This window comes from Pseudorca crassidens, chromosome 3 (assembly GCF_039906515.1).
Source record: "Pseudorca crassidens isolate mPseCra1 chromosome 3, mPseCra1.hap1, whole genome shotgun sequence".
Taxonomy (NCBI): domain Eukaryota; kingdom Metazoa; phylum Chordata; class Mammalia; order Artiodactyla; family Delphinidae; genus Pseudorca; species Pseudorca crassidens.
This window is the reverse complement of record NC_090298.1, coordinates 171350845-171376493: the sequence shown is the minus strand read 5'-3', so window position 1 is coordinate 171376493 and position 25649 is coordinate 171350845. Positions and strand designations below refer to the sequence as shown.

At 54.2% G+C, this 25649-nt stretch overlaps 1 protein-coding gene across 2 annotated transcripts in view; it reads left to right on the top strand.

Annotated features, from left to right (window-relative positions):
* Positions 1 to 25649, top strand: part of GNG7 (G protein subunit gamma 7) — a 154380-nt gene that overhangs the window by 94174 nt on the left and 34557 nt on the right. For both annotated transcript variants that reach the window (XM_067734480.1, XM_067734481.1), the window contains exon 3: positions 25482 to 25518. The gene's annotated coding sequence lies outside the window, so the exon portion shown is untranslated. The remainder of the gene's footprint in view (positions 1 to 25481; positions 25519 to 25649) is intronic.

Below are 25649 nucleotides of genomic sequence, written 5' to 3'. Positions count from 1 at the left end.
CTCCTGGCATCCAGTAGGTGGGGGCCAGGCATGCTGCTCCACAGCCCACAGCGCCCCACAGAGAAGGACCCGCCCCGAATGTCCGCAGGGCCGAGGGGGAGACAGACAGGAACACAGCAGAGATTTATGGGGTCAGGCTTTGGTCTCAGAAGGATGGCAGCATGTGGGGAGGACGCAGAGCGGCCAGACCAGAGGTGGGGAGCGGCCCTGGAGAGCCTACGGGTGTTGCAGGACAGCAGCCGGCGGGGGCTGGCAGGACACGGCAACTGGTCTGCTGTGGACAGAGACCAGCGGCCAGGGGTGGGGGGCACGCAGAAAGGAGGGAAAGTTCTTGGAAACAAATACACGGAGGAGACGTGTGCATTTGTGTGGAATATATGTGTGTACGTGCATAAAGGTGTGGCGGGAAATCTGTAAATATCTATCACAATCCGTCTTATCTGTTTATCTATCTTATCTATCTTTTACCTATCATCTCTGTATCTTTTTTTTAATCTATTTTTGTTAACATCTTTATTGGAGTAGAATTGCTTTACAATGGTGTGTTAGTTTCTGCTTTATAACAAAGTGAATCAGCTATACATACACATATATCCCCATATCCCCTCCCTCTTGCGTCTCCCTCCCTCCCACCCTCCCTATCCCACTCCTCTAGGTGGTCACAAAGCACCGAGCCGATCTCCCTGTGCTATGCGGCTGCTTCCCACTAGCTATCTATTTTACATCTGGTAGTGTATATATGTCCGTGCCACTCTCTCACTTCGTCCCAGCTTACCCTTCCCCCTCCCCGTGTCCCCATCTATGTATCTTATCTATCATGTATTTATCATGTATTTATTTGTCATCTATCTGTAGATCATCCACGTATTGATTGATGTCACCTGTCTATCGTCTCTTTCTCGTCTGTATAAAATCTGTCTATTGATCTGTCATCTGTTGATGCGTAAACTACCTGTCATCTCTCTGCACAACACGTTTCTCAGGGGACCACTGGACAGTGATTCGCAGGCACCATGTCCGTGACCCTGCATGTCTCAGCGAGCACCTGCTGTGACACCCTCACACATCAGCACAAAACCAGAACCTTATAGCACCTGCTATCCAGCCCAACAGAATTTCCCACATCGCCCCTCGAGCGTGTTTTCGGGGCTGGTGGCTGCTGTTCTCTGGGCTCCAGAGCCCTGCCCCGATCCCACGCTGCTTCTGGTGACCACCCTGGCCTCCGTCCATCAGGGAATGGAGTCTTTCTTTCCCATGAAAGTGACCCCTTTTCTAGAGCCCGAGAATCTTATGGAACGTCCCACCTTCTGGATTTCCTATTCCTCCCGTAAAAGGAGAAGGCAGGACTTCCCTGGTGGCGCAGTGGTTCAGAGTCCGCCTGCCGAGGCAGGGGACGCGGGTTCGTGCCCCGGTCCGGGAAGATCCCACATGCCGCAGAGCGGCTGGGCCCGTGAGCCATGGCCGCTGAGCCTGTGCTCCGCAACAGGAGAGGCTACAACAGCGAGAGGCCCGCATACCGCAAAAAAAAAAAAAAAAAAAAAAAAAAAGGAGAGGGCGGAAGCTGCCCCTTTGTAACAAAGGCAGAAGGAAGGAAGGGCTCAGAAAACACCTTTCCCAGCCCCGACAGAGAACTGTGATGGCAAAGCTCGGCATCATCACACGCTGTGTGAGCTCCTGGACCGCGTGACAGTCACCACACTCGGGCAGCTTACACCAGAGATTTATGTTGTCTCGGTTCTGGAGGCCAGAAGTCAGAAATCAAGGTGTGGCACAGTCGCACTCCCTGCGGAGGCTCCAGGGCAGGGTTCTTCCTGCCTCTCCCAGCTCTGGGATCCCTGACCATCCTCACATCCCTGGGCTTGTGGCCGTATCACTCCAGACTCTGCCCCCACCATCACATGGCCATCTCCCCGTGTGTCTACGTGTCCCAAGTTCCCTCATCTTCTCAGGACACCAGGGCCACCCCACTCCATTATGACCTCTTGTTAACTTGATCACATCCTCAATCTTATTTCCGAATAAGGTCTCGCTCACAGATCTGGGGGGTCCAGGCATGAACATGCCTTTTTGGGGGGACACAGTTCAACCCGCACAGATGGTGACACCACTGGGAGAATGTGTAGGGGCACAGGAGGGTTACCCAAAGACCATCTATCAACTGCAGCGGGGAAGGACCCTCGGCAAAGACCCAGCCTCCCCCCGCGTCCCGCCTCACGTGGCTCAAGCTGCCACACAGCCGCCCAGGACCGTGTTACCGAACAAACGCGCTCTGGCTATCAGACCTTGTTGCAGGAAACTGGGGCGGGGTTATGGACCCACCAGGAAGCACTTGGCCGGCTCTGATCACCTTTTAAATAAACCTTCTCCTTCTTGGATGGTTTTAGATTCACAGACGAGCCACAGACAGGACAGAGTGTGCCCGTCACCCACCCACCCCCGTGTTGGCACCTGACACCTCCCGGCCATCCGTGTGCATCAGCCTTAATGGAACCCCGGTGTTTATTCGGTTGTCACCTTCCATTAGTGTCCCCTGTCTGTCCCAGGACCCATGTGGTGACAGGCTCCTTGGGGCTGTGACCTTCTCGGACTTCCCTTGTTTTTGATGATTGGGACAGTTTTGAGGACTGGCTGGGAGTTTTGTAGAAAGTCCCTCTCTTAGGGTCTGTCTGGTGTCTTTCTCATGCTCAGGCTGGGGCAATGGCTTTGGGCAGAGAGACTGCGGAGGTGAAGGGCCCTCTCGCCAGCACATCCAGGCTTGCGCTGCCGTGTGACTTAGCGCTGTTTGTGACCCCGGCCAGGCCGTGTCCGCCTTCTCTGCCGTGGTGAGGACTTGAGGTCATGTTTGTTTGGACCCACTTGTAATATTTATTCTGCTTTCCCACTGGGGGGATGGTTGTGCATCCGTTCTCTTTTTTCACTTGAGGGAATCTTGGCTCAGCAAAAACCCGGCTCCAGGGTCTGTGTGTCCTTCCCGCCTGCCCCGTCCTCTGTCTTGGCTCACGGACCTGGCACCCCAGCTCACAGCTTCCCGGCCACACACGTCACCCCAGCCACCTCCCCGTGAGGCCCTTGCTCTGAATTTAGGGGCCTGCTGAGCAGATGGGAGGCTCGGCAGGGAGCTGGCAAGGTGCTCTGGACTGTGGGAAGCGTGAAGCCATGGCTTCTGCACCAACGGGGGTGGCACAGGGTGCAGGCTGCGCCCCCCAGGTCCTTCTCATGCCGTCACCGTGTCCCAGGACACCAGGCCCAACCAACACGTGGTCCACAGTTTGTAAAGTGGTGAAAGGTCGGGTATTTTTAAGTAGCTTTTCCCCCACTATCTATGAAAATGATACTTGTTCATTGTTTAAAATTTTTTTCAGAAAACACACAAAGGTTTACAGAAAAAGAGAGATACTGAGAGTCACTGAACTGTACACTTTAAGAGGGTGAATTTGACGTGCGTGAACATACCCCAACTGAAATTTAAATTTGTCAATTTAAAATTAGCAGAAATTCACCACTGTTAAAATACCCTCCAGGCTGTCTTTTTCTAACCGTTTGTTTTCAATATAGTTTCAAATTTACCAAGAAGTTGTAAGAATAGGACAAGGAACTCCTTGTACCCTTGATATCCATGTTCGCCGACTGCGTACGTCTGCCTTATTATTCTGTTTATAATTCTCCTTCTCTCCCTGTGTGTGTACGTGTACGGAGACGTGTGTATGTATACATCATACGTAGATAGGTGTGTGTGTGCATATGTGTACATACACAGTTACAGGATGTAAACTGTGGTACGTATAGTTATATGGTTACACATACAGTGGTATATGTATGTAGTTACACATGTATGCAAATCAATTTTTCTGAGCCGTTTGGGGCTAAGTTGGAGACATCATGCCCCTTAACCCTTAAATCCCTCAGGGTATCTGTACTAAAAACAAGGACATTCTCTTATGGGACTACAGGACTGTTATCAAAATCTGGAAATTTCACACTGACACGGGCTAAGCCACGGTCAAATTCTGTCACTGTCCCCACGTCATCTTTCACAGCCATACCATCCCAGACCCCTCATTGCATCCAGGTGCCCCGGCTTGACTGCCTCCTTGGATCAAAGGCCAAAAGTAACAGTTCCTTAGATTACCTATAATTTTTTGATGATGACGGTTTTAAATGTTTCATGATGGTCATTGTAATAGTAATGCTTTTTGCGGATTGTTAACAGTTCATTCGGAAGGTTTTAAGGTCATTTGCAACTTAGAGAAGAGGTGCAGAAACAACACAGAATTCCCTAATACCCTTCACCCAGCTTCCCTTGGTCCATGTCTCTTCCATAATCACAGAACATTGATCAAAGCTGAGAAATCAGTCTTGCTGCAGTCCTACTGACTAAAGCATGGAACTGATTCGAATTTCAGTGGTTTTTCCATGAATGAACTTTTCCCATTGTCCATCCTATCCACTATCGCACATTCATTAAGTTGCTTCGTTCATCTCTCATTGATTTGTTGGAAATCTTTATATATTAAGGACATCATACCTGTGACAAAATATATCCCATTTTGCCTTTTCATTTTGTTGTGGGGAATTAGGAATCCCATAGACCAAAGTCCTAATCCCAGCCAGAGACGGGGGGCAGGTCTCATAGGAACATGCCACGTCCTGCGTTAAGGAGAGTTATGGGAACAAACATCAGACACCCAGCAGGGCACAGGCCACACGCCAGGCCCTCCACAAACTGTTCCCACACCTTCCCATCCCCCCTAAACATTCGCCGTTCCCCTAGCATGTGTTGAACAAACAGCCACACATGATCGTGTGAAAAACCTCAGGATTTTACCCCACAGAGTTGTGCTGGCCATGAGCCAACGTCATCCATCTGAGCCAACATCTGTGGAGTGAGGAGGAATGAGTGGGACCTCACCAGGCACTTGGGGGTGGGGGTGGGATGTCTTCTGGCCTCCCCCCCGAAGGAGAGAGGACGGTGCCCGGAAAATGCGGAGCAGGGAGCTCCATCCCTGCAGGGCAGGGCACAAAGGCCTGGGTGCAGCCGGCATCCAGGCCGCAGTCAAACTGCTCAGCGATTTGACTGCAGGTGTGACATTGCTGCCTATTCAGGACGCCAGGGATGAACACGCCAGAGAGAGATGAGCGCGGGGCCAGTTCTCACCCTCCTGCTGTTTGGGAACTCCACTGATCCCTCCTGGGAGCCCTCCTGGGCAATTTGCAAGTGAGGAAATTGACACCTGGCATCCAGGCCGCCCCATCCCCATCATTCTGTCACCTAGACCATCCTTTTTTTTGTTGTTTTTTTTCCTCTAGTCTCATTATTGGGGACTTTCTGTCCTTAGGACAAACTCCTCTGGGGGCAGGGAGGGGCCAAACCACAGATTAATGACACATCAGGCTGGGATTGCTCAAGAAAGTACTTCTGACGCGGGGACCGCAGAGAGTGTTCTGCAAGTTTCATGTCACATCTTCCTCACGGCCTGATACGGGGCTAAAGAGGGGAGAAGAAAGATGGACCCTCAAGAACTGGGGCGGTCCAGTGGTTAGGACTCCATGCTTCCACTGCAGGGGGCACGGGTTCGATTCCTGGTCGGGGAACTAGGATCCCATGTGCTGCGCGCGGTGCAGCCAATAAAAAAAAAAGGACTGGGGAGGGGCATGTGGGCCAGCGAGGGCTCTGCTGTGCAGACGGGGCAGAGGTCATGAGGACCTGGGCTGGGGGCGAGGCAGGACGGGGCGGGGTGGATAACATCAGCTTCGGTTCTTGGGCCCTGATCACCCTGACATGTCCCTCCCACGGCTCCCTACATAGCTTGTCAGACATTTATTGGGTATCTGCTCGGGACCAGGTGCTGGGGATGCAAAGATCGCTTAAAGTCCTGATGTAGCCTAGCAGCATGGCTGAAGAGGAAATGGCCCTCAGGCAGAGTGCCCAGGGGAGAGCAAGGCCAGGAAGGCTTCCCGGAGGAGGCAGCTGAACTGAGTTTGAAAGAAGGGCAGCCTAGAGGCCATCAGCAGGCCTGTGGGTGGGCCTGGGATGGGGAAGGGGAGTTCAAGAGAAGGCGGAGTCACCTAAGCCGGGAGCATGCCCCCCACCCTCCAAGTGCCGTGGGGATGAGCAACTTGGAAAGTTCTCTCTGTTTGATATTCCTCGTTTATAGAATAAAAATCGTGTTCTCTCTCCTGCCTCATGGTCCTCACCAGCTCTGAGGACGATACTTGCTGAGCTTCCTGGGGCCGCCTAGTGCTGCACCAGAAACCTGGGGGCTTAAACTGCAAGGATTTGTCCCCCGCAGTGCTGGAGGCTGAGTATCCAAGGTCAGGGTGGCTCCTTCTGAGGGAGGGACTGTTCTGTGCTCTCCCGGCTTCCGGGGGTGCCGGCAGTCCATGGCGTCTGTTGGTTTATAGAAGCGTCACCTCATCTCTGCCACCGTTGTCACATGGCCTCTCCTGTGTGCGAGTCTGTGCCCAGGTGTCCCCTTTTATAGGACACCATTCGTATTGGATTAGGCCCACCCTACTCCAGTGTGACTTCACCCTGAATAATTACACCTGCAGTGACCCTACTTCCAAGTGTCTTAGTCCAATCAGGCTGCTGTAACCGAGCGCCAGAGACTGGGGGCTTGTGCACAGCAGCGTTTATTCCTCACGGTACTGGAGGCTAGAAAGTCCAAGATCAAAGCACGGGCAGATTCCACATCTCTTGAGAGCTGGTTCCTGGTTCACAGTCAGCCGGCTTCTCGCTGTGTCCTCATGTAGCAGAAGGGGCAGGGCACTCTCTGGAGTCCCTTTATAAGGGCACTAATCTCATTTATGAGGGCCCCACCCTCATGACCTAGGCACCTCCCAAAGGCCCCACCTCCTGATACCATCACATTGGGGGTTAGGATTCAACATGGGAATTGGGGGAGGGGGACCCAATTCAACCCGTAACCCTGTCCTCACCCATGAGAGCATATAAGGAGCAGGAGCATTACAGCTCAGCAAGCCAGGACAGGTAGTGATGGACTCCAGGGCCTGGGCCCACAGGGCCAGTCGGCATTAGCACATCCTGGGACCCCAGGCTGCCCGGAGGTCTGAGGAGCACACCACCACCCCCCAGCCTCCCTGCAAACCACACCATTTATTAAAACGGCTTGATTTAAACATGGGCGATCGTCTTTTAAGAATTCTTTTAGAACAGTGTGTGTGGCCAGCAGAATAATGGTCCCCAAAGACATCCACGTCCTTATCACCAGAACCTGTGAACGTGTCACCTCACAGGGCAGAGGGAACTTTGCAGGTGGGGTTAAGGCCCCTGAGATGGGGGTGACCCTGGATTCCCTGGGAGGGCCCAGCATCATCACAAGGCCCTTATAAGAGGGAGGCGGGAGGGTCAGAGGCAGAGAGAGACGGGAGATGCTGCGCTGCTGGCTGTGAGGATGCAGGAGGGGCCGCGAGCCAGGGATTCGGCGCCTCTAGAAGCTGGAAAAGGCGCAACCGATGCTGCCCTGGAGCCTCCGGAAGGACCAGCCCTGCCCACGCCTGGATTTTAGGACTTCTGACCTCCAGAACCATGAGAAAATCAGCATGTGCGGCTTTAAGCCACTAACAGGTGGTATTTGTTATGGCTGCCCCAGGAAACTCACACACACGGTTACTGAGGAGTTGGGACTTACGACTGTCCTTTGCTTGTTTGGTGACTAGAAAAGCATCCTTTGCCCTCTCTCCTTGGTTCTGCGAGGCCCCTCAGATGGGTGGCCTGTCCTTGCCTGTCCCTGAGGAGGTGACCAGATGCCCGTCTCCCCTCTTGTCACCACAGACACTTCCAGACCTGCGGGCAAACGCTTCCAACACCCCCAGCGGAACCGCTCGTGTGCTCAGGTCCCAGCCCTGAGCCCCACTGTCCGGTTCCTGCCCCATGTCCACCCTGTGACTTTCCCACTTTCCCTTCTCCCTGGGCACCCGGCTCCCAGAACCAGCCCCCGCGGGGTCCCGGGTGAGTCACCAGCCAGAGCTCTGGGTGCCCACCTGGCCGCCCCTCTGCAGGATCGTGACCCAAGGCCCGGGAGGGCGGGAGGCCTGGGAGCCGCCTCCTTTGCTCTGGTTAACGTGACACGTGTCAGGTGCATCCGGGCGGCCACCTCCCAGGCCTCTGCCTCTGGACCTGTCCAGGAAGGGGCAGGACCCCAGGAGTAGGGGTCCCTCCAGAGTAGGCAGGCCGTGCGGGCCAGGGTTGGGGAAGAGGAGCGGTTTGCGGCCTCGGGATGTTTGTCCGTTTCACCGTCCCTCCCAGCCATTTCCTGGCCCTTCGCAGACAAGCAGTGCTGGCGGCTGGCCAGGGCTGGTGGTTTTCCACGCAGAGGGGTCAGGTCAGTCTGGGTCCACACCCCTGACCCGGGAGGCAGCAGACAGGGGTTCCAGGCCTTGTACCCCTTTCTACACCTAACACCGTGGACACGGGGGCCGGATGATTCCTGGGGGGTGGGGTGGGGACAGGGATGCTGACCCTTACCCGTGGCACCCTAACCCAGGACGGGTCCCCAACAGAGAAGGACCCGGCCCGGCTCAGCAGCACCAAGGGGTCCGAAGGCACAGCAAGCAGGTGCTTCTGCATCCAGGTCCCCTGGATCCTGGAGCACGGTAGCCAAGGCTGCCCTTCACCAAGTGAGCAGTCCTCAGCCTGCAGGCTGGGAGTCTGTTACCCGCGCCCCGAGCACAGTTTCTTGAGTTATTCGTATTCTGCCTCGTTCCACAAAGAATTGAGGTGACCATCCAATCCAATAGAAAAACACAAACCTCTTTATGAAATCGAGCAGGGGGCGAGTCCCCACGGGGCCGCCCTCGGCGCTCCAGTTCTGGCACCGGCTTCTCCGAGGGTCCCAGGCTACGGAGGGGCTCGGGCCCAGCTGAATCTCAGTGAGTCTCAGAGCCTCATCTCTAAAAATCTTCTCTGTGCTGTGGTAGTGCTGTTTATGGACAGCATACACTTCGTGTGAGAACGCTCCACTTCTCCTTTTTGATTTGTTGATAAATATAAGTATATAGGGTTTCCCTGGTGGCGCAGCGGTTGAGAGTCCGCCTGCCGATGCAGGGGACACGGGTTCGTGCCCCGGTCCGGGAGGATCCCACGTGCCGCGGAGCGGCTGAGCCCGTGAGCCATGGCCGCTGAGCCTGCGCGTCCGGAGCGTGTGCTCCGCAACGGGAGAGGCCACAGCGGTGAGAGGCCCGCGTACCGCCAAAAAAAAAAAAAAAAAATATATATATATATATATATATATATATATATATATATATAAAAATATGCATGCATAAGTATATAATATATAAGTATAAATATATGACACATGCAGACAGTATATTACATACGTGTATATGTGTATGCGTGTGTGTGTATACGTGTGTTACATGTAATACGTGCAACAGCCAGATCCGCTGCTGGAAGGCCCCTCCCCGCTTTAGGGCGCACCCGGCAGGCATCTCCGCCTCGGAGCCCCAGCACAGCCGCCTCAGGCAACCTTGAACCTTCTCTCTGTCTTTTCTCAGCTCCGGGGCCCAGGGGGATGGTCTCAGGCAGGTGCTGACTTTATTCAGTGATCTCCACCCTCCCCTTCTGGAACCAGGCCTTGCATAATCCCCTCTCCCTGAGTGTGCGTGAGACCTGTGACTGCCTCTAACCAGGAGAAGGTGGCAGAGGTGACAGATGTCACGGCCATGAGTGGGTTATGTCCTGTAAGACTCCCATTCAGCAGGCTCCCCTCGATACCCTCCCTGGCCAGCCTCGAAGAGGTCAGTTGCCACACATGAGAGGATGTGTGGAGGGGGCCCACGTGGCCAGGACCCAAGGGCAGCCTGTGGGAGCCGAGCGCCGAAAGCAGGGACCCCAGTCCTGCAGCTGTGGGGAGGCCGGTGTAGCAACAGCCTGAGGGAGCTCGGAGGTGGGCCCTTCCCCAGTTGAGGTTCTGATGAGATGGCAGCCCCAGCCCTACCTGGATTACAGCCTCAGGGGCCCAGTCCCAGCTTAGCTGTGCCCTGAATCCTGACCCCACAAACCCTGAGATACTAGATGGTGGTGATTTGCTGCTCAGCATAGAAAACAAATCTGCTGCCCTGGTGCCCCAGCCTGCGAGCCTGCAGAGGAAACGCAGAACCTACAGAGCTTTGCACACGTGACGGGGGGCCCGGATGACTGTGCCCAGGCCGCCTGATTTCCAGATGTCCGAGGCTGGCTGGCCGCTGCTTTTAGCCCCTGCCCCTCCCATGCTGCTGACCCTGTCCCCGCCGCCCCCCCCCCGGGCTCTGCACGTGTCTGGGAGCCACGGTGGCCTAGCAGGAAGGGGCCAACCCCACCCCGTGCAGACTCCCAGCACCCCACGTGCAGGCCGGGACGGAGCTCGCTGCTGGACGCGGCCCCGGCGTGTTTGTTTTTATTGCCGGGCTCCCAGGCCCTCCCGGGCCGCACATCTGCACGTCATCTGAGGCGGCCCCACCGTGGGTTGGGAAACTCAGTCTTGGTGGCCGTCAGCCCCGCGACCCCTGCTCTGGGAACATGCGTGCATGCGATGTGGATCTGAGTGTCTGCGTGTGCGTGCGTGCATGAGGGCGGCGTCCCTTCTCCTGGGCTGTTCATCTCCCAGCAGCTCTCCAGACGAATTCCCAGGGGTGGCAAACACGCGCGTGTGCGCGCACACACGCACAACCCAACCAGTGTTTCTTCACTGGTTCCCCGACAGCCCAGGGACAAACGTTGTCCCCCCCAAAGCAAAACAAAGCGTGACATCCAAACACTGTCTTTCTTTCTTTCTTTCTTTTAAATATTTATTTATTTGGCCGTGCTGGGTCTTGGTTGCAGCACGCAGGCTCTTAGTTGCAGCACACAGGCTCTTAGTTGCAGCATGCGAGATCTTACTTGCAGCATGCAGGATCTAGTTCCCTGACCAGGGATCGAACCGCGGCCCCCTGCATTGGAAACACAGAGTCCTAACCACTGGACCACCAGGGAAGTCCCCTAAATAGCGTCTTTCATGGGGTCACCCAGCAGGCCTGTGGGAGGAGCCATGAGCCCATTTAATAGATGGGGATAGTGAGGTTCAGATAAGAATGGGGCTTAGAACAGGTATTGATGTGGAGAAAGTGAAACGTTCACTGTTGATGGGAATGAGAATAGGGCAGCCGCTATGGAGAACAGTCTGGTGGTTCCTTAAAGAATTAAGCATACAGGGACTTCCCGGTGGTCCAGTGGTTAAGACTCTGCGCCGCCACTGCAGGGGGCACGGATTCCATCCCTGGTCAAGGAACTAAGATCCTGCATGCTTCACAGTGTGGCCAAAATTAATAATAATAATGATAATAAATTAAATAAAGTAAATAAAAATTTTTTAAAGGAATTAAGCATAGGGCTTCCCTGCTGGCGCAGTGGTTAAGAATCTGCCTGCCACTTCAGGGGACATGGGTTCAAGCCCTGGTCCAGGAAGATCCCACATACCACGGAGCAACTAAGCCCGTGAGCCACAACTACTGAGCCCGTGCACCACAACTACTGAGCCCACGAGCCACAACTACTGAGGCCTGCGTGCCTAGAGCCCGTGCCCCACAGCAAGAGAAGCCACCGCAATGAGAAGCCTGCGCACCGCACGAAAAGTAGCCCCCGCTCGCTGCAACTAGAGAAAGCCCGCATGCAGCAACGAAGACCCAACACAGCCGTAAATTAATTAATTAATTAATTGATTGATTAATTCATTAATTTTTAAAAAAGGAAGGAGATTCTGACACCTGCTACGACCTGGATGAACCTCAAGGACATGATGCTCAGTGAAATAAGCCAGACACAGAAGGGCAAATACTGTCTGATTCCACTCACAGGAGGTCCTGGAGGAGTCATATCCACAGAGACAGGAAGTAGATGCTGGGGCCAGAGGCTGGGGGAGGGGCTGGGGAGTCAGTGTTTCATGGGGACAGAGTTTCCTTTTGGGAAGATGAGAAAGTTCTGGAGATGATGGTGGTGATGGCTTCACGACAGTGTGAATGTACTTAATGCCACTGAGCTGCACACTTAAAAACAATGCAGATGGTGAATTTTATGTTAAGTGTATTTTACCACCGTTAAAAAAAGCAGAAGGTCTCACAGTGCACCTGTCCTCTGAGGCGCCCCTCTGCAGGAGGGCTGCTTTCCTCCCCAGCACCCGCGTCTCTCTGCACACTCCTAACTCTGAGCCTTTGCTTGAGCCCCTGGCCTCGCAGAATTAATTTTTAAAATTTAAACAGAAAGCAGGCTTTCCTGGAGAGAACGCTCAGGCTCCGGCTTGGCAGACACCGACATATGTCCATGGTAGGCCATGCTGTTGAGCTTAGGGTGGGATGACCACGTGCAGGTACATTGAGCATCCAAGACAGGTGGTGGGCGGACCACAGTGGGGGCAGGGTGGGGAGAAGCCAGGTGGGTTTACCTGGACTCTGCCCAACAGAGGTGTGATGGTTCCCGGAAGACCCAGGCGTGGAGGTGAGATGAGGCATCTTCAATCTCGGGCTGTCCCGGCTCCTCGGGGCTGAACTCGGGGCCTCAGCCTCTTTCAACAGCCGGTCTCTGGTCTCTGCCCCTCGAGGTCTGTCACATTCATGCAGTGTTTTTCCAGCTTCTTCGAGACACAACACCATGGGAGGTGAGGATCAATTCCGTGTTTAGATGTTTCTCTGCAGAGAGCAGAGAAGCAGCGTGACCAAGGACACGGGGCCCAGACAAGGTGTGTGTGTCTTCGGGTCATGTCCCTCTGACCCACCTGGCCTCCGTCAGCACATAACTGGTGGCGGAGGGGCACCCAGAGCTGTGACCCACACAGTGTCCATTCAGTCGAGGAAGTCCACTCCTTTTGACCCAACGTAATCCTCTACAGGAACTCTCCACATCAGTACCTGGAGACCTACCTCATTCTTTTTCACAGCCACGTAGTATTCCGCTGCTTGGCAAAGGCAGGGAGCACATGTTTTAGGCTTTGCAGAATGATGTTGGCTCAAGAAGAACAGGCTTTCTGTATTTAACTGCCAAATTGGGTCATTGGCAGGAGCTGTACCGGTTTAAAGCTCCAGCAGAAATGACCACAACTGGCAAATCCACACAGACGGAAAATGGATTCGTGGTTGTCACGCCTGGGGTGCCCCTGGCATCAAGGGGGTGGGGCCGGGGAGGCTGCTCCACACCCCACGGAGCCCAGGACAGCCCCCCAGAGAAGAGGACCCGGCCCAGTGTCAACAGGGCCAAGGGGGTGACCCTGATCTAGTATCATATCAACAAACTATGGGACTTCCCTGGTCGTGCAGTGGTTAAGAATCCGCCTGCCAATGCAAGGGACATGGGTTCCAGCCCTGGTCCGGGAAGATCCCACGTGCTGTGGAGCAACAAAGCCTGTGAGCCACAACTACTGAGCCCACGCGCCACAGCTACTGAAGCCCGTGCGCCTAGAGCCTGCGCTCTGCAACAAGAGAAGCCACCGCCATGAGAAACCCGTGCACTGCAACGAAGAGTAGCCCCTGCTCTCCGCAACTAGAGAAAGCCCACGCGCAGCAACGAAGACCCAATGCAGCCAAAAATAAATAAATAAATATTTCTTAAAAAACACACACACACAAAAACTATGCATCATCGTACGTGCTTGTTCTTCAAGAATTTGGACAATTACGATCTGTTTTGTAGCCATTATCATCCCCCAGTTAGTCAGACAGTTAGACTTCATTCTGTGTTTACTGGATTCTACCAGGCTTTTCAGTTTCTCCCACTGATGAGTTGTGTTTGTGTGTGTGTATTTGTATATACATATGAGTGTTTTGTGTATGTGTTATCTCTGTGTATTTGTATGTGTGTATATGTATTTTATTGTGTGTTTTTATGTGTATTTGTATGTGTATATGTATATTTGTATGTGTGTTTATGTGTTTGTGTGTATTTGTGTGTGTGTGTGCGTATGTGTTTCTGTGTTTGAGGGTTGTGTATGTGCGTGGGTGTGTATTTGTATGTGCGTGCATGTGTATGTGCATGTGTGTATTTGTATGTGCGTGTGTGCATGTGTGTATGTGGGGTTTGTGTGTGTGCATGTGTGTATGTGGGGGTTGTGTGTGTGTGTGTGCATGCGGGGTTTGTGTGTATGTGTGTGTGTGTATGTGGGTGGGTGGGTGGGTGTCTGCGTGGGTAAACCCACCATCCGCGCCTGCCCTGCGTCATGAGGGTGGTTCCCAGGCCAGCTCTGTGGATGCTGGTCCCCAGGTCCTTCCCTTCACTCTGCGCATCTGAGCGGCGTCCCGGAAAGGATGCGGGACTCTCCTGTCACCCGGGGCCAATGCTGGGCTCCACTCGCGCGGCGCTGCCTGGTGGTCTCCCCTCTGGGCCCCTTGCTCCTCTGCCTGGAGCTTGGAAGGTCTCCCCCTGGACCGGCGGCCACTGTAGCTCAGAAGCCACTGAAGACATGTAAACAAGACGAAACAGAAGACCCCAGAGGAGACACGGATCAGCTGATGGAAAAGGCGAATTGTGTCTCAGGGAAAATCTCCACAGACAGGATCACCATCAACATGTAACTTGAACAGATGGAGCTTCCAGACCAGAGGTCGCAAACCACAGCCCAGCGTGACGGCGTGTTTTGTAAATAAAATTGTGTTGGCACGCGGGCAGGTCCATCCATCTACACGTTGTCCGGCCGCTTTCCTGCTGCGGGGCGCAGTGAGCAGCTGGGACAGGACTGACTCCAGGGGCTTTACAGGAAAGGGTTGCCAGCTCTGCTTTACAACCTCCATTTAGACCTTTAGCAGTGGGCGGGCTAGGGTTTGGGGGAGGTCGCCGCAGGGGCAGGGGTTGCCGAGCCCCAAATTCTGGTCTCTTGTCGCCAGCCCTTCCCCACCGAGTCAGACCAAGCCAACAGCCGGGGGTGTGTGTGAGTTCCCAGGGCGGCTGTAACAAAGTTCCACACAACAGAAGTGTATCCTCTCCCAGCCCTGGAGGCCGAAGTCCAGGATCAAGGTGTCGGGAGGGCTGGTTACGTCTGAGGACGCGAGGGAGGGTCTGTCCCAGGCTCTCTCCTAGGCTCTCTACCAGCTTCTGGTGTGGCCAGCCGCCCTCGGCCTGTACACGCCTCAGCCAGTCTCTGCCTCCGTCTTCACGTGGCCTTCTCCTTCTGTGCGTATTTGTGTCTAAGCGTCCCCTCTCATAAGGACACCAGTCATGTTGGATTAGGCGCCCCCGCTCTGGCGTGACCCCATCTTCACTAATTACCCCTGCAACAACCCTCTCTCCAAATCAGGTCGCATTCTGAGGCCTGGGGTTAGGGCTGCCACGTCTGAATTGGGGGAGACACGATGTGCCCCACGCCAGGGTGTTTGCTTCCTCCAAGTGTCTGCTCCGAATCTGGAGAGAAGTGCCCGGACTCAGCAAGTGTCGGGCGATGGTGGTGGGGCCTGGGCAGGGGGACAGTGAAAGGCCGCAGAGGGTCACGGGAAAGCACCCACTCTCAAACCAAACACCTTCTGCAGGGGCTGGCGCCGATCTCCTCCTCACCAGGAGCCCCTGTCTCCGCGGCTCCCCCGTGCTCTCAGAAGCTGGACGTTGGGCCTCGGAGGCCGGCTGGGCCGAGTGCCAGGTCACAGAGAACGCGTCCTGCTCGAAGGCCAGGCTCTGCTCCTCTGGCTTCAGTGACTTCTCGGAAAGATGGATGTGTCTGGTGCTGGCCTTGCTGCTGCTTGGAGAGCAGACACCCCCATCTCCCCAGTCTCAGGCCTGCCTCTTCCCTCCCCCACAGCCCGCTCTTTAGTTTGGGTGCAGAGGGCCCCCCTGAACCTCAGATCGTCCTCGATTCCTCCCCCACGTTCCCAACCACTTAAATTCCTCTTCATCCCCATCACATCCTCCGTCCACGCCCCTCAGGGTTCTCATCCGGGCTGTTTCCACCTGGTCTCCAGGTCTGTTTATCCATGAAGCCCACGAGAATGCTTTAGTTTAACATCAGAAGAAAACCATGAATATACTGATCCAGGCTGGATGGTGTCCATCTTTACACCAATGTGGTCGTAAAGTATGTTCAATATTTTTTTATGGAGAGGGACCTTGAAAGTCATAGTGAGGCCCTGCTTTTGTTCCTTCCACCCTGGACCCATCACTGCCTGTGTGGAAACTTCCTTCGGCCCCAGGAAAAGGCCCAAACTCTCCACACAGCACGCACGTCCATTTTGGACCACACCTGCCTGGCTCTGGCTGCTGGCCCCCCATCCACTCTGCTCTGACCTCCCACATCCTGGCCTGAACTCGGGGTATCATCCAGCCGGGGCCTCCCACCGGGGTTTACCCAACCTTAAGCTCTGGGCCTGGACACTGTCTCCTGTAGGAAGCTTGTTGTACTTAACTCCTTTTTAAAAAAAAAAAAAAAGATTGAGCTATAATTCACATGCCATAAAATTCACCTATTTAAAATATGCAATTCAGTGTTTTTGGTACATTCATAAGGTTGTACAATTACGGCCACTACCTAATTCCAGAATATTTTCATCACCCCCCTGCAAATAACCCTATACCCCATTCAGTCTTCCCCAGCCCCAGGCAACTATGAATTCACCTTCTATGTCTGCGAATCTGCCTGTTCCGGACGTTTCCCATCAATGGAATCACACACTGTGTGTCCTTCTGTGTCTGGCTTCTCTCACTGAGCATCGTGTTCTCAGGGTCCGTCCATGTTGTAGCGAGGGTCAGGGCTTCACCCCTTTGCGTGGCTGAGTTTATCCATCACCCAGTGATGGACATTTGGGTCATGTCCAGTTTTTGCCTATCATGGATGATGCTGCTTTGGACGTTAGTGCACACTTTTCTGTGTGGACATGTGTTTTCATGTCCCTTGGGTACATACGTAGGAGTGGAACTGCAGGGTCAGAGGGTAATTCTTTTAACCTTTGGAGGAGCTGCCATTCCTTAACCTCAGAGGCTGTTCATCCCTCCAGCTCAGGGTTCTGCAAACTACAGCCAAGGGGGTGGGATCTGGCCCTCTGCCTGTTGTTGCAAATAAAGTTTTACTGGCATACAGCACGCCCATGACATGTCTACGGCGGCTACTGAGTTGAATCTTTGCCACAGAGACTGAAATATTTACTATCTGGCCTTTTATAGAAAAAAGTGTGTTGATGTGTAGCACTTAAATGACACACTGTGATCGTCTATTTATGCATCTTGAGAACCCCTCCCTCTACTTTCCTCCTGCGGAACAGAAAGTTCCCCACTGGCGGGAATGTGATCTTCTATTTCTGTTTCCTACCATCATTAAACATGTGGACTCATTACCCCACCCTCGCCTTCCGGGAGCATTGAACCCGTGGAAAGCCTGGGCCTCCCTTTCCTGTGGGTGCGGGCCGGCCTCACCCGGGGGTCCCGCCCTGGCTGCCCGGTGGAGTCACCAGGGCCCTCTGCAACCGGCCACACCCAGGCCAGCTGCCACAGTTCCCTGCCCCCCGCCCCAGGCAGACCGCAGTGGCCCCTCCAGAGGGTTCCAAAGCTTGGGAACCCCGGGTAACTGGTTCCTAATCCCAGATGTCTGCGGTTCCCATGGATATAGTCCCAGAGGCAGGGAATCCACAGACCATTTCTCCCATGCAAACAGCCTGGATGTATCAACCCTGCAAGGTGCAGGCATCTCAAGGGGGTTTGGGGTGCCTTCTCTGTCCTCCCCCAAATGCCCAGAGCCAGTCAGTCCAGCGGTGGGAGGGGAGCCCTTGTCACTCAAGGTCCCAGCTCTCACAGCTGCAGGGGCGTGCATCTAGAGACTTTTTTTTTAATTTCCTGAGACTGCTATAACAAAGGGCCGCAAACTGCATGGCTCAAACCAGACAGTTATTCTCGCACATTCTGCAGGCCTGAAGTCCAAGCTCAGGGTGTCACAGGGCTGTGCTCCCTCCAGAGGCTCCAGAGGGGGACCCTTCCTGCCTCTTCCAGCTTCTGGGGCTGCATTGTCCTCAGCTCGTGGCCGCATCACCCCAGTCTCTGCGTCCGTCTTCACGAGGCCTCTCCCTGTGTGTCTGAGTATCAAATCCCACCCCCACTCCACTTTCTCCGATAAAGACACCAGCTATTGGGTGTAAGGCCCACCCTGAAACCAGGAAGCTCTGGCGGGGGGTGGGGGGACGGGACGCGGGGGGCACGACATGGATATTTGAGGGGCAGTATCGGACCCACTATAACCAGTGGACATTATTTTTGTTTAGGCAAAAAGTACCCAAACTAAAAACGAACACCAGACGACCTTTCCAGAGAACGGTCACCCCACTTTGCAACCTTTCCTTTTATTTCTTCCTGCCATTTCCCCTCCCACGCCAGCTACCACCATCATTGCCTCGATGACTTGTCGTTTGCCCTTGTGGAAGCGCCTCAAATCCTTCTTGGTCCAGGGAAGGATGGGAGGGTAGGTAGAAACGTTTAACTCAGTGGACAGTTAAGGTGGTAATCGTGTTGCAATAAATAAATGTATCAGACTGACACAGGAACACCTGAAGCTCACACAGGGTTGTGTGTCAATTATGTCTCAATACAAATACATTTTTTTAACATCTTTATTGGAGTATAATTGCTTTACAATGTTGTGTTAGTTTCTGCTGTATAACAAAGTGAATCAGCTATATGTACACCTACGTTCAATACAAATACATTTTTAAAAAGTAAGTTGAGGGCTTCCCTGGTGGCACAGTGGTTGAGAGTCCGCCTGCCGATGCAGGGGACACGGGTTCGTGCCCCGGTCCAGGAAGATCCCACATGCCATGGAGCGGCTGGGCCCGTGAGCCGTGGCCGCTGAGCCTGCGCGTCCGGAGCCTGTGCTCCGCAACGGGAGAGGCCACAACAGTAAGAGGCCCGCGTACCACAAAAAAAAAAAAAGTAAGTTGAGAGTAAACAGTTGTATTAAAAATTCCTACTTGAGGGAATTCCCTGGCGGTCCAGTGGTTAGGACTCCAAGCTTCCACTGCAGGGGGCACGGGTTCGATCCCTGGTCGGGGAGCTAAGATCCCAAAAGCTGTGCGGCACAGCAAATGAAATGAAATGAAATAAAAATTCTTACTTGAAATGAATCCACTGAAGGGATTTAAAGACGTTAACTCAATAATCCTAGAGCAGGAACTTTGCTCAGTGGAGCTCTGCCCCCCAGGGGACACTGGGCCATGTCTGGGGACATCTGTGGTTTTCATGACTGGGGGGCTCCTGGCATCGAGGGGGTGGGAGCAGGGATGCTGCTGAGCCCCCCACAGTGCCCGGGACGGCCCCCCACAGAGTGACCCGGGGCCCCAACGTCAGCAGGGCCAAGGGAGAGAATCCCTGTCGTAAATACTGAAGGTGAGGATAGCTTTCAACTGAAAAAATATATATAATGTTTATTGGTCATTTAAAAAAAATCAGCTGTAGGTGTGTCTCCCTGCAGCTGTGACAAGCTGGGCCCCCCCTTTTGGGCCCAGGACAGGCTGAGGGCACGAGGGGGCCATGGCAGCTGCTCAGGGGCATCGCGGGCCCCCAGGGTACCTGGTCTGATGTGAACCTTCCGAATCCGTCGGATTTTTGCTTCAAAGCCCCGAGTGGGTGGAGGGCATGAGTGCTTGCCCGGGAGCCCAGTTTCCTTCTGAGAAGCAGAATGCAGAGTAACTTCTAAGAGAAGTGCCTGAGGAAGGGGATTACCCTACAGTCTCCCCAGAAGAGCTGGTGAAAATCAACAAGAAGCACTTCTGGTTTCTTTCACTGCCTAGGCGGCTTCCTCTGCCGGGCGCTGTGCTCTCAGGCATCTCTGAGATTTAAAAAAAAAAAAAAAAAAGTAGATGATCTATTTTTGAATCCTTCTCGGAGAAGCCCTTGGCAGTTGAACAGCTGAGCTGAGACCAGCAAGGACAAGAGCTTGGGCAAAGGCACCCAGAGGTGGAGCCGGGAGTCCTGGGCGAGGACAGGGTTGTGCAGAGAACAGGACCCGGTCCCCCACCGACCCCCCCCATCCAGCCCTGCTGACATCAGCCGGGCATCCTCTGGGGGGGGCCGTCCTGGGCACTGCGGGGTGTGAAGCAGCATCCCTGCCCCCATCCACTCGATGCCAGGAGCCCCCCAGAGTACCAACCACAGATGTCCCCAGGCACCGCCCAGTGTCCCCTGGGGGCAGAACTACCCTAGGAGAGACCCCTGCCCTAGTGACCCACTCCCCCAACTACACACACACACACACACACACACACACACACACGCGCACGTGAAGACCTCCCCCGTGTCCTGCATGTAAAGCAGGGCCTTGCTAATGAAAAAGCACAGAGTCAGAGGTTCTGGAATTTTCCTCCCTGTGTCTCATGGGTGAGCCATGGAGCTGCATGCATCTCCAGAAGCACCAGGGACCCTGCCAGGCGGGTCTGCAAAGCAGCCGTTAACACCTTTCTCAGGAGAAAGAAGGGAAATTCAACTTTTGACCCATAATAAACACTCAGCGAGTGTGATGACCCCAGCCCAGCCCCATCCCCCCACCCAGGCTCCGCCCTCCAGGAAATGAGGATAAAATCAGAAGGGACCTAGGGATCCAGGCCTCCTCAGCTGTACCCGTGTCAGCCCAGGACCCAAGGCCTTTCCACTCGACCCAGGCCACTCAGCCTTTGATCCTGGAGCCACAGCTGCTACATCTAATAATTCGGGTTTCGTTCAGTTAAAAAATACTTTGGGGACTTCCCTGGCGGTCCAGTGGTTAAGACTCCGTGCTTTCAGTGCAGGGGGCCCAGGTTCCATCCCTGGTCGGGGAACTAAGATCCACCTGACGTGTGATGCGGCCAAAAAATTTAAAAATAAAAAAATATCATTAAAGAAATATTTTATTGCTAAAAAAACCCCGCTAACCATCATCTGAGCCTTCAGCAAGTCATAACCTTTTTGCTGGTGGCGGGTCCTGCCCCCATGCTGTGGACGGGGCGGCCGTGGCCATTTCTTAAAATAAGGTAAGAATGAAGTCTGCCGAATCGGTGGCCTCTTCCTCTCACGAACGGTTTCTCCATGGCGTCCAATACGGTTTGATGGCATTTTACCCGCAGGAGAACGTCCTTCACAGTTGGAGTCGATGCCCTCAAACCCTTTGTCAGCTAAGTCTATGTCCTATCCTCAGTCCTTTGTTGTCATTTCAACAGTCTCCCCAGCATCCTCACCAGGAGGAGATTCTTCCATCTCCAAACCCGTTTCTTTGGACTCAGCACACTCTTTATTCCTTGCGGGAACGTGTTGCCCCAAACCTGCAATTTGTAAAGAACGCGATACCCGTGAAGCGCAATAAAACGAGGTGTGCCCGTGTATCACGTGTCATATCCGTCGGGTTATTTTTATCATCGTTGCCTTAGTTCGCACCTCCTGCAGTGCTGGGCACCGTCTTTGTCTCATTTCGTCATCACCATGACCCCGAGAGCGATGCCGTGGGTCCTTATGTTACAGACAGGGCATCAGGGTTCAGAGAGCCAGTGGGCCGACGTCCAGACCAACGCCCCGAGCCAGGGCCGGAGCTCGCTCAAAATCCCCTCCCTGCACCTCAGCTGGGCCAGAAAGACCGACTCCTCACCCCCTCTGAGCAGATGCTGGCTGGCTGTCTTCTAGAACATTCTAAAATCTTCTAGGAAGTTCTTCTCACCTAAACAGCTCATCCTGCAATCGGAATCTGTACCCTCTTTCCCATCCTCACGAGTGAAAGTCAGGATGACCATGATCATGAAAATGATGATAATAAAAATAAATCATTCCATCGGAATAGTGATTCACTGCAGGAGGAGGCCCTGGGATGCCTTCGGGGGTCTTGGAAATTCTACGTCTTGATGCAGGTCATGGTGACTCAGGTGCACACACTTTTTAAATGCATGGTCTGTACGTGAGCAAACTGTACACTCTTCTGTAGGCATGTCCTACATGTCCTACTGTCAACCACTGTGCCACCAGGGAAGCCCTGCAGTCTTTTTGAAGGTCAAGTTGGAAGGTGGATCAAGTCCTCTCTACCTTTAAACTCAGGGTTTACACATAAGAATTCATCCTCAGGGGCTTCCCTGGTGACGCAGTGGTTGGGAGTCCACCTGCCGATGCAGGGGACACGGGTTCGTGCCCCCGTCCGGGAAGATCCCACATGCCGTGGAGCGGCTGGGCCCGTGAGCCATGGCCGCTGAGCCTGCGCGTCCGGAGTCTGTGCTCCGCAACGGGAGAGGCCACGACAGTGAGAGGCCCGCGTACCGCAAAAAAAAAAAAAAAAAAAAAAAAGAGAGGCACACACAGAATTCCCTGTGCTTTGATATTTGCCTCATGTGCACTGATTCTCATGGTACAATGATTTAAGAAGAGGAAAGAATCAGAAACAACCCAAACATCCAATAATGGGCAAGAATAGATATACATAGTACTACTACTAATCATAGATTTTGGTGCATCCACAAAGGTCCTGTTGGTAAATGCAGCATTAGTATCCTGGACGGGACCCCGGAACAGAACAGACATTGTTTGATGGGGTGGAGTAATGGTGAAACCCAGATAAAGCCTGGAGTTGAATTCAGAGTAAGGCGCCTGGGTCCATTTCTTCATTTTGATGAGATGCCGACCTTAAGAGGAGCTGGCTGAGGGCACGTGCAAACTCTCTGTGCTGTTTTTGTCACTTTTCTGTCCATCTAAAATCATTCCAAAATCAGAAGAATTTGTGATGGCATGGGAAAAGAGTGGTTCCCCTCACAATGTGATAGACAGTAAGCAAATTAAGAAAAATTGTAAAGGCAGGTGATCAAATGGCACGTAGGACCTGAATTTGTAAAAACGGACGGGTATGTGTATATGCCGTGAAAAATCCAGGCGGTGGGATTATGGATGATTTTTTGTTATTTCATGTGATTTCTAGATTTGGGAAAATGCAGTTGTGTTCCTTTCGTGGTCATAAAGAAGAGAAAATATGTATACAGTTGATTCTTGTCATTGGCAGCGGTTCTGGGCCATAAAGTCGCCGCAAACGCTCAATTAGTGAACACCGCACCACCGCTCCTGGGGACACACAGGGCCAGGATCCCGTGAGCCTCCGTCACCCCATTGTCACGCCCGATTCCCACGCACACTCGTGTGATGTGCGTTTCTGTTTAAAGGCGCCTAGTCTGATAGCAGTTGTTGATTCATTCACGGCAGGGCTGTAACCCTGGCCTGAACAAAGCTCATCTGACACACGCACTGTCCCCGTGAGCACGTCACCGTCCTCCAGCACGTGGGACACCGGCCAGCAAGCACTTCAGCTCTACACCGGGGGGCCATTTTAGAGGCAGAGTCACCCGCCAAAATCCCCAAAATGCCCAAAACGTAGCCCTAAATGGTGAAAAGGACCCTGGTTACCACCCGGTTCCACTTCAGCTGGGAAGATGGTTGTCGGTGACTCGAATGTTTCACTGCTCTGCCTGTGTCCTCTAATGACTGCACACACCCACCCCCAAGTATCAATCTGGGGGTTACAATCTAGCGAGTAGGTGAATTCCCAAGTACAGAATCTGAAGGTATCGAGGCTTGACCCTATAGAACACCTCCCGTGGCCCGTTCCCACGCAGGCCTGCTGGCATCCACACAGCAGGCGGGCCCAGCCCTCGCCGGGAGCGTGGGCTGGTCCTGAGGTGCCGCCTTTGCGCCCCGACACCCCGGTGCCCCAGCACACTCAGCCCAGCAGAGGTGTGTCTCCCCCTCTAAGCCCCGGGAGCCCAGTGTTGACCTTTAGCAGGAGCTGGGGTTCCCCCGCCTCAAGGGACCGGGGCAGGAGCGCCCCCTGCCAGATGCCTTACTCTGTGTCTGTGTGTCTCACCCAGCACTTCCTTAAGACAGGGGTCTCACCTGGGGGTGACTCTGCCTCCAGAGGACACTGGGCCCTGTCTGGGGACATCTGTGGCTATCAGTACTGGGGGGCTGCTGGCATCGAGGGGGTGGGGGTCAGGGACACTGCTTCACACCCCACGGTGCCCAGGACGCGCCGATGTCAACAGTGCCGGGGGGCAGAAGCCCTGCTTTAGAGAAAGCTGCCCCAGGGACTTCCCTGGAGGCCCAGTGGTTAGGACTCCGAGCTTCCACGGCAGGGGGTGAAGGTTCGATCCCTCGTCAGGGAACTAAGATCCCGCGTGCCACGCGGTGTGGCCAAAAGAAATAGTGAAACTGCCCCAGCCAGCTCCTTCCTGTGGCTGAGACTCGGCTGGGTCTCCCCCCTGCCCCGTGGTCTCTGATGCCAGCCCCCTGGGGCCCAGGGCCACTGAGAAAGGCTCGGTGGCCCTCGGCGCTGGCCCTGGAGTGGCAGCAGCAGCATGTCCCTTTGTGTAGGTGGAAAAAACCCCTGTAGGTTTGTGGAAAGAGCTAATGTTTGTGAAGGAAGAGGGGCCGGCTCTCCGAGACCGAAGGGGACCTGGAGGGAAACAGCCTCGCCCGAGGCAGGCCCCGCAGCTCAGGAAGCCTGGCCTGCGCTGGGCAGGGGCTTCTGTTGACCTCCCCACAGCAAGCCCACAGTGGAATGGGCCCCAAGCAAGGGCCTGCTTAGAGCTCGAGGGTGGTCAAGCTGCTGGCTTGTGAACTGTGGTCAGTGGCCCGGCAGCTGCCGGGGGTCCCTGCCCCCGGAGCAGAGGCTGAGGCATCCTTCTGGCCGAGCAGGACGCGTAGCCCCGCAGCAGAGGACAGGCCTCCGTAGCCACAAACGGGAGGCTGGTGCTGGCCGCCTGGAGGGGACGGGGTTACCGCTCACCTCTCCCTCCTGGCCTCGGTGGGTGCCTCCCCAGGCGCTGCAGTGTGGAGAGTGGGGTGGAGGCTGGCGTCCAGCCTCAGGGTCACCCTGACAGCTGGACGTGGCGGCCCCAGGGCCCCTCATTGCTGTGTGCATCAATCATCAGAAAGAGACTGGACTCCGTCCAGGGTTCCGCTTGGAGCAGTGGGTCCCATCCCCCGGAAGGCCAGCGGCTCCAAAGTACCAGAGCCCACCCCGCCCCCGGGGTCCGATCACGGGGACTTCCATACTTTCCCGGTGACCTCCTGGCCCCAGGCGGCCAGCCTCAGATCCCTCGCCTTCCTGGCCCCGTATACCTGTCACCTCTTCCACCCGGGGTTAATTGCTTTGCCCCGAGATCGCTTTTTCCACCTCTCCCTTTTTGGCCCCGGCAAGTGGCTTCCATCAAAACCGAAAACCAGACGTGGAAAAACCCCAAGCGTGACACATCAAGGCTCGGTTCCATTTCAAGGCTTGGGGTCCCCGTGTCCTGAGATGGAATAATACAAGTTCCAGACAAAAACTCAACTCCCCCCTCCCCAGAGAAACACAGTTGTCTCTCCTGAATGGATCGGTGTAAAGAATAGAGTGAAATCTCCAGAGGCACCCCCGTTCCTTCTCTGGAGGACACGGCCGGTTCCAAACCAAATGCCACATTTTCAGTGACAGCCAAGTATCTCTCTGAGAAAAGCTGGAGCTAATTACGTTAAAAATATTTAACCGTGATTTTTTTTTTTTCCTCTCTCTCTCTCTAAACAGGGTCAAACAGTGCTGCTTCTTGGAAAAACTGAAAAAGGTATGTAGCGTTTTCTCTTACTTCACGAGCTTGGAATCCCTTGTTTTTGAGCAAAGGAACAAACAAGCCAGAGTGTTTCGTGCGCACATGACACACTGGGAATTGTGTCACCGTGAAACGAGCTCTGGGCT